Source organism: Somniosus microcephalus, chromosome 1, assembly GCF_052327205.1.
Source record: "Somniosus microcephalus isolate GS21.2 chromosome 1, FLI_Smic_1.0, whole genome shotgun sequence".
Taxonomy (NCBI): Eukaryota; Metazoa; Chordata; class Chondrichthyes; order Squaliformes; family Somniosidae; genus Somniosus; species Somniosus microcephalus.
In genome coordinates, this window is record NC_140987.1 from 31,477,732 (window position 1) to 31,486,710 (window position 8,979).

Genomic DNA, 8,979 nt, shown 5'->3' on the forward strand with positions numbered 1-8,979 from the left:
TCCTTCCTTAGATAAGGATAGCAAAACTATGGTCTCACCAAAGCCCTGTACAATTGTAGCAAGACCTCCTTACTCTCATACTCCAATCCCCTTGCAATAAAGGCCAACGTGCCATTTGCCTACATTTATTCAAACAGGTCTACTTAATAGACCAGAATCTGGTTTATTAAGCAGAACTGTTTCAATAAATGTAGTCGAAACATTCTGAATGAATAATTTTGACCTGCAGTGTTATTTTGCAGGCACCTGCAAGTTGGAAATTGCAAGGACTAATTAAAGTAATTAGATCATACTGTAGCAAATTAAAAAGGTGCACAAGTACTTGCTTCTGTCATTATGATTAAAAGGCATTACTGTAAGTGCCCTTGGTTCTCACTGGCTTTTCAAGAATTCGGGGTCTGGTATATATGTTTGGTGAATAGAAATGCCTTTGATTGATGCAGTGAGATACAAAGTAATGCGCATTGAAAAGCACATTGCACATGTAGATGCAAGGATTATCTTCCGCGCAGCTTTCAGACTGAATTATCGTTCCCCTCTCTTCTTTGTCTATTTTTCTACTACGCTACGCTAGAGTGACCTATGTGAAGTGCTCATGCAATATGCATGTCACCTGCCATGGGCCAGTTCCATTAAAAAAAAAATAATGTCAACTCCCATGGGTCAGATGACAAATGTAAGAGGAACAAACTGCAGATTGCCCGTCACCCAACCTTCAAGAGTGTCCCTAACATTGTCAACTAGCCATCCACACAATGGAACCTGACAAGGTCACAGAGTCGATTCGTACACAATGTATTTCTATCCGCTTGTAATATGGTCCCAATATAGATTACCAGCATCCGCAGTACTTTGCTTTAGTTCTGTCCTAACATGTCCTCTCAAATTTGCAGAAACAGTTGAAAAAGTATTCAAGTGACTACTAACTTCAGGGACAAATCAGTAGTTCATTCCAAAGTCTTGCCCTTCATCTTCAATATAAATCATCAGCAGGTAGCCTACTGTGCTAACAATATAATGAAGACGAGCAGAGTGTTCTCCCAGTGTCCTGAGCAACACTCAGCTAAAACTATCTAAACGCAAACTGACTGGTCATTGATCTCTGCTGTAGTGGATGGTTGTCCTCGTCAGCTTCTATAAAGTGACTGCACTTCATAGTAATTCATTGTATGTAAAGTGGTTAGAGCTGTTTCTGAAAGATGTTGTTGCACAGAGTATACACCACGGAACCAGGCCATTCGACCCATCTAGTCTGTGCTGGTATAGAAACAGAAAATGCTGGAAATACTCAGCGGGCCAGGCAGCATCTGTGGGGTGAGAAACAGAGTTAACGTTTCAGGTCGATGACCCTTCGTCAGAACTGGAAGAAGTTGGAGATGTAACAGGTTTTTAAGCAAGTGTAGGGGCAGGGAGAGGGGGGAGGGGAGGAAAGAACAAAAGGGAAGGTCTGTGATAGGATGGAAGGCAGGAGAAATTAAGAGACAAAAGGGATGATGGTGCAAGGCAAGAGGAGATGGTAATGGGACAAGTTAAGAAACAAAAGATGAGTCTAGAAGAGGTGAAGATGGGTACAACAGAATCATCAACAGCTGCCATCTGAAAATGAGGGACTTCAGTTACGTGGATAGACTGGAGAAGCTGGGGTTGTTCTCCTTGGAGCAGAGAAGATTGAGAGGAGATTTGATAGAGGTGTTCAAAATCATGAGGGGTCTGGACAGAGTAGATAGAGAGAAACTGTTCCCATTGGCAGACGGGTCGAGAACCAGAGGACACAGGTTTAAGGTGATTAGCAAAAGAGCCAAAGGCGACGTAAGAAAATACTTTTTTATGCAGCGAGTGGTTAAGATCTGGAATGCACTGCCTGAAAGGGTGGTGGAGGCAGACTCAATCTTATCTTTCAAAAGGAAGTTGGATCAGTATCTGAAGGGAAAAAAATTGCAGGGCTACGGGGAATGGGCGGGGGAGTGGGACTAGCTGAGAGTCAGCACAGGCTCGACGGGTCGAATGGCCTTCTTCAGTTCTGCAACCGTTCTATGATTCTGTGATACCAGTGTGGAAATGTTGTGCATACGAGATAGGGGTAAATTCTGAAAATTAGTGCCCTTAATGTAGAGCCTCGCCCTCCCTCCCTCATTTTCCGATCATTAAAATCCAAAACTGGGAGGGGTGTGAGATTGGTGTGGTGACCTCATCACCCAATTGTCCGATCTGCCCTCCCGTCGAGTGAGACTCAGTTGCGGGAGCGCTAAATCATAACATTTACCCCGTAGAGTGTCGAGGTATGAAATATCCCATTTCTGACATCAGATTTGAGATACCGGTGGGCACGGGGAGTTAAATTCTACCAATATTCAAACTTCAGAATCCTACAGGTGCTAAAACTGTCTTTCAGATGACACATTTAACCGAGGACGTGTCTGCCCTCTCGGATGGATATAAAAGATCCCATGGCACTATTCGAAGAAGAGAAGGTGGGGGGTTCTTCCCGGTGTCCTGCGCCAATATTTATCCCTCAACCAACATCACCAACACCAGATTATCTGGTCATTATCACATTGCTGTTTGTGGGATCTTGCTGCATGCAAATTGGCTGCCACGTTTCCTACATTTACAACAGTGACTACACTTCAAAAAGCACTTCATTGACTGTAAAGTGCCATGGGACGTCCTGAGGTCATGAAAGACACTAAAGAAATGAAAGTTCCAAGTTCCTAAAAATCTGAAATATCGATGAAGCCTCGTCCTTTTAATATATTTGGGGAGTACTTTCTTACAAATCCAGGAAGATTTCTTCTGATCTTTTTGAACATGTTTACGATTTCACCAGGAACACCGAATGGAGGAAATCTTCCAGCTTTTGTTTGCGATGTTGGTACACAAAATGACCAGAGGGAAACACCCCCGATTATCTGAGTCTGCGTGACTGCACGTGTCTTAATATCACATACGTTGAATAAAGCAACAATTCTTTTCCTTCAGTCCCATAAATCTATGCAAGTTCCTCCCAAAGTTCAGCAGTTAATTTAATTCCTAATTACTTTTTCACCCAGCTCCGACATTAATCTATTATGTTGCAATGTTACTTATTGTAAGCTCCACTGTAATGCTTTGAAAGAATTACTTTTGTTGTTATACTGTTCGCTGTTTCAGAAGATTACTTTATCTCGCTTATCATACAATATTTTATGATCCACAATTCACTTCTAATTTTAAAAAAGAAAGCTGTAATAAAGTTGCGTTGTGCAATATCTTTTAAAAATTTATTCTTGGCATATGGGTGTCATTGGCAAGGCCAGCAATTATTGTCCATTCCAAGCTGGTGGTGGGCCTTCTTCTTGAAGTGTTGCAGTCCATGTGGTGAAGGTGCTCCCACGGTGCTGTTTTTAAAAAATTCATTCATGGGATCTGGGCATTGCTGGCAAGGCTGGCATTTATTACCCATCCCTAGTTGCCCTTGAGAAGGTGGTGGTGAGCCGCCTTCTTAAACTGCTGCAGTCCGTGTGGTGAAGGTACTCCCACAGTGCTGTTAGGGAGGGAGTTCCAGGATTTTGCCCCAGCGACGATGAAGGATCGGCGATATATTTCTAAGTCAGAATAGTTTGTGACTTGGAGGGGAATTTGGAGGTGGTGGTGTTCCCATGCGTCTGCTGCCCTTGTCCTTCTAGGTGGTGGAGGTCGCGAGTTTCAGAGGCGCTGTCAAAGAAGCCTTGGCAAGTTTCTGCATTGCATCTTGTAGATGGTACATACTGCAGCTACGGTATGCCGGTGGTGGAGGGAGTGAATGTTTAAGGTGGTGGATGGGGTGCTAATCAAGCGGGCTGCTTTGTCCTGGATGGTGTCGAGCTTCTTGAGTGCTGTTGCTGCCACGTTACGCCAATGGTGGAGGGAGCAAATTTAAGACACTGTTAGTAATGAATAAATTAATGCGTTGATCTAAAATTCTTTCATCAGTTAATCAGTTCAAACTCCATTTAAATAGGGGTCAAGGGGTTTCAGACAGAAGTGTTACTGCTATTACATGGTGCGCTCTGACCCCAAAGGTATTTAAATGCGAAATGTTCCTCCTGATGACCATCTGTTTTTCTCCAGACACTGTACTGGCCTCACTGCTCTTCTTTGAAGTGGTTATTTGGTGATTTTTTGTGCTCATCATGGCCGGTCAGGAGGACTGGAACACTGTTGTAAGTTTGAGCCCAGGGTCATCTTCATCCACTCCTTGCTCTCTGTTCTATCAGGAGGTTTAGAAAGAAAGAAATGAAGAAAGAAAGACTGGCATTCATATAGTGCCTTTGGTGTAATGTGGGAATCTCGACGGGCAATTTGCGCACAGCAAGTTCCCACAAACACCAATGTGATGATGGCCATATTTTGTTTTAGTGATGTTAGTTGAAACATAGAAACATAGAAACGTAGAAGATAGGAGCAGGAGTAGGCCATTCGGCCCCTCGGGCCTGCTCCGCCATTCAATGAGATCATGGCTGATCATCCAAATTCAGTACCCTGTCCCTGCTTTCTCCCCATATCCCTTGATCCCTTTAGCCTTAAGAAATATATCCAACTGCTTCTTGAATATATTTAATGAATTGGCCTCTACTGCCTTCTGTGGTAGAGAATTCCACAGGTTCACCATTCTCTGGGTGAAGAAATTCCTCCTCAACTCTGTCCTAAATGGCCTACCCCTTATCCTTAGACTGTGACCCCTGGTTCTGGACTCCCCGGCCATCGGGAACATCCTTCCTGCATCTAGTCTGTCCAGCCCTGTCAGAATTTTATAAGTTTCAATGAGATCCCCTCTCATTCTTCTAAACTCCAACGAGTACAAGCCCAATCGACCCAATCTCTTCTCATACGTCATTCCTGCCATCCCAGGTATCAGCCTGGTGAATCTTTGCTGCACTCCCTCCATGGCAAGAACATCCTTCCTCAGATAAGGTGACCAAAACTGCACACAATACTCCAGATGTGGTCTCACCAAGGCCCTGTACAACTGCAGCAAGACATCCTTGCACCTGTACTCGAATCCTCTCGCTACAAAGGCCAACATACCATTTGTCTTCTTAACCGCCTGCTGCACCTGCATGCTTACCTTCAGCGACTGGTGCATCTGTTTTGTTTTTTTGTTGGTTGTGACATAAGAAGACTACTAGACACTTGGTCTAAGCGTTCAACAAAGCTTTAATCAACTGTTTTACAACATGGAGTTCTAGTTGTGTCCTTCACTAATTCCTGTTAAGAATGTCCTGCGCAGGCTGGACCCGTGCCTGAGTATTTATACTCTCCCTGGACAGCGCCACCCATAGGCCGCTCAGTATTATTTCATAAGTCTTTCTTTCATGAATGACTGATTCATGTCAGGTTGTAGGAGGAATGACGGTGCAAATGCACAAAGGGAACTCCCCTGCTGTTCCTCGAAGAAGTGCCATGGGATCTTTCACTCGAGCGAGTTGAAAACTTCACGCCGTTGTCACTTTCTAGCTGAGAAATTTTTATAAAAACCATCCGGCGTTGAAAAATAAAAATGGATTTTATTGGGCCCAATAATGAGTAATCAAAACTTCCCGACTGAAGTGGACTCTGGGTGGAGTAACCAAGTGAAGTCTGCCACAGCTTTTTAGGCACGCGTTACTTCACATTTGTACATTTGTCAAGCCCTTTCTAAAAGTTTTCTAGGCAAGATCATATTACACAATGCAATCTAATTGCAAATAGGAATTGTCAAAAAATTGATTTTTTTTTCATATGTTGTGTGTCCCTTATATAAATGGATTCAAGATAGTCGCTAGTTTGTTGCGAATTCGTTTGTCAGCCCATGCCGTGATTTAGGTCATCTTTGACATTTTAGTGCTGGTGTTCTAATTGCTGATATGCACTGTGATGGATGGGCCTTGATGTTTAATGTTTGAGGCTATGATTTCCAAAGGCAGCGTCTCAAGGGAACTATAGAGAAGATTTAGAAAAATAGCTTTGGGATTGAAATATCAAATTCCTGTTCCTTCTCTCTAATATTCCCTGCTAGACATGCTAATCAACTCTAAGCCTTTCTTATTGTTTGCTATTCCCTCATCGTTCCATTTCATGAAAAATATCCTTTGGTATCGGCTACTTCGCATACAAAGTGGCAACATGTACATTCCCGTACTGTGTTGTCAGGAAAGTTTACACTTTTTCTGGAATTCGAGAAAAATGCACCTGTGCGTTTATATAGAGCTGTATGTTCAAATTTCTCAAAGTGCCTCTTGTGCAATTCATTATTTTTGAAGTACGCTCAGTTAAGAACATAAAAACATAAGAAATAGGAGCAGAAGTCAGCCATTTGGCCCCTCGAGCCTGCTCCGCCATTCAATAAGATCACGGATTCTCCACTTTCCTGCACTGTCCCCGTATCCCTCGATTCCCTTAATATCCAAAAACCTATCGATCTCTGTCTTGAATATACTCAACGACTGAGCCTCCACAGCCCTCTGGGGTAGAGAATTCCAAAGATTCACCACTCTCTGAGTGAAGAAATTTCTCCTCATCTCAGTCCGAAATGGCCAACCCCTTATTCTGAGACTGTGACCCCTGGTTCTAGACTCCCCAGCCAGGGGGAACATCCTCCCTGCATCTACCCTGTCAAGCCCTGTTCTGGGCACCACACCTCAGGAAGGATATATTGGCTTTGGAGAGGGTGCAGTGCAGATTCACCAGAATGATACCTGGGCTAAAAGGGTTTATTTATTTATTTTCAGAACCTCTCTGGCCACAGGGGATGTACCAGAGGACTGGAGAACAGCTAACGTAGTACCATTATTCAAGAAGGGTAGCAGGGATAAACCAGGGAATTACAGGCCAGTGAGCCTAACATCTGTGGTAGGGAAATTATTGGAAAAAATTCTGAGGGACAAAATTAGTCTCCACTTGGAGAGGCAAGGATTAATCGGGGATAGTCAGCATGGCTTTGTCAAGGGTAAATCATGTCTGACAAATCTGATTGAATTTTTCGAGGGGGTGACTAGGGGGGTGGATGAGGGAAATGCTGTGGATGTGGTTTACATGGACTTCAGTAAAGCTTTTGACAAAGTCCCGCATAGGAGACTGGTCAAGAAGGTAAGAGCCCATGGGATCCAGGGTGCCTTGGCGCGTTGGATCCTAAACTGGCTGAGTGGCAGGAGGCAGAGGGTGATGGTCGAAGGTTGCTTTTGTGACTGGAAGCCTGTGTCCAATGCGGTACCTCAGGGATCGGTGCTGGGTCCCTTGTTGTTTGTGATCTACATAAATGATTTGGATGAGAATGTAAAAGGTATGATCAGTAAGTTCGCAGATGACACGAAAATTGGTGGGGTGGTAAATTGTGAGGAGGAAAGCCTCAGGCTACAGGACGATATAAACGGGTTGGTCAGATGGGCAGAAAAGTGGCAAATGGAATTTAACCCTGAAAAGTGCGAGGTGATGCATTTTGGACGGACAAATAAGGCAAGGGAATACACAATGAGTGGTAGGACCCTAGGAAGTACAGAGGGTCAGAGGGACCTTGGTGTACATGTACATAGATCCCTGAAGGCAGCGGAACAGGTAGATAAGGTGGTTAAAAAGGCATATGGGATACTTGCCTTCATTAGCCGAGGCATAGAATATAAGAGCAGGGGGGTTATGATGGAGCTGTACAAAACGCTGGTGAGGCCACAGCTGGAGTACTGTGTGCAGTTCTGGTCGCCTCACTATAGGAAGGATGTGATTGCTTTGGAGAGGGTGCAGAGAAGATTCACCAGGATGTTACCTGGGATGGAGCGCCTCAGCTATGAAGAGAGGCTGGACAGGCTGGGGTTGTTTTCCTTGGAGCAAAGAAGGCTGAGGGGGGACCTGATTGAGGTGTACAAAATGATGAGAGGCATAGATAGGGTAGATAAAGAGGAACTTTTCCCCTTAGTAGGGGGGTCAATAACAAGGGGGCATAGATTCAGGGTAAGGGGCAGGAGATTTAGAGGGGATTTGAGGAGGAACTTTTTCACCCAGAGGGTGGTTGGAATGTGGAACTCAATGCCTGAAAGGGTGGTAGAGGCAGGAACCCTCACAACATTCAAGAAGCATTTGGATGAGCACTTGAAATGCCATTGCATGCAAGGCTATGGACCAAATGCTGGAAAATGGGATTAGACTGGACAGGGATGGATGGGCGGCGCAGACACGATGGGCCGAAGGGCCTCTTTCTGTGCTGTAAAACTCTATGACTCTATGACTCTATTTATGAGAAAAAGAAAGACTTGCATTTATATAGCGCCTTTTTTTGGACCTCAGGACGTCCCAAAGTGCTTTACAGCCAATTAAGTACTATTTGAAGTGTAGTCACTGTTGTAATGTAGGCAGCCAATCTGTACTTGCAAGCGTCCACAAACAGCAATGTGTTAATGACCAGATAATCTGTTTTTTTAGTGATGTTGATTGAGGGGCAAATATTGGCCCAGGACACCGGAGATAACTCCCCTGATCTCCTATAGAAATAGCGCCATGGGATCTTTTACGTCCACCTGGGAGAGCAGGCGGGGCCTCGGTTCAACATCTCATCCGAAAGACGGCCCCTCTGACAGTGCAGCACTCCCTCAGCGCTGCGAGTGTCAGTTTAAATTTTTGTGCTCAAGTTTCTGGAGTGGGAATATGAACCCACAACCTCCATGACTCAGAGCGTGATACCAACAAAACCATGGCTGACACGCTAAGGCTAACATGAGGACAGTTTGCATAGACTAGGCTTGTATTTCCTTGAGTTTTGAAGATAAAGGGTGGATTAATTGAGGTGTTTAAGATGATTAAAGGAATTGACAGGGTAGATAGAGATAAACTACTTACTCTGGTGGGGGAGTCTAGGACCAGGAGACATAACCTTAAAATTAGAGCCAGGCCGTTCAGAGGTGATTTAAGGAAGCATTTCTTCACACAAAGTCTAGTCTGGAACTCTCTCCCTCAAAAAACTATTGAGCTGGGGGGGTCAATTGAAAATTTCAA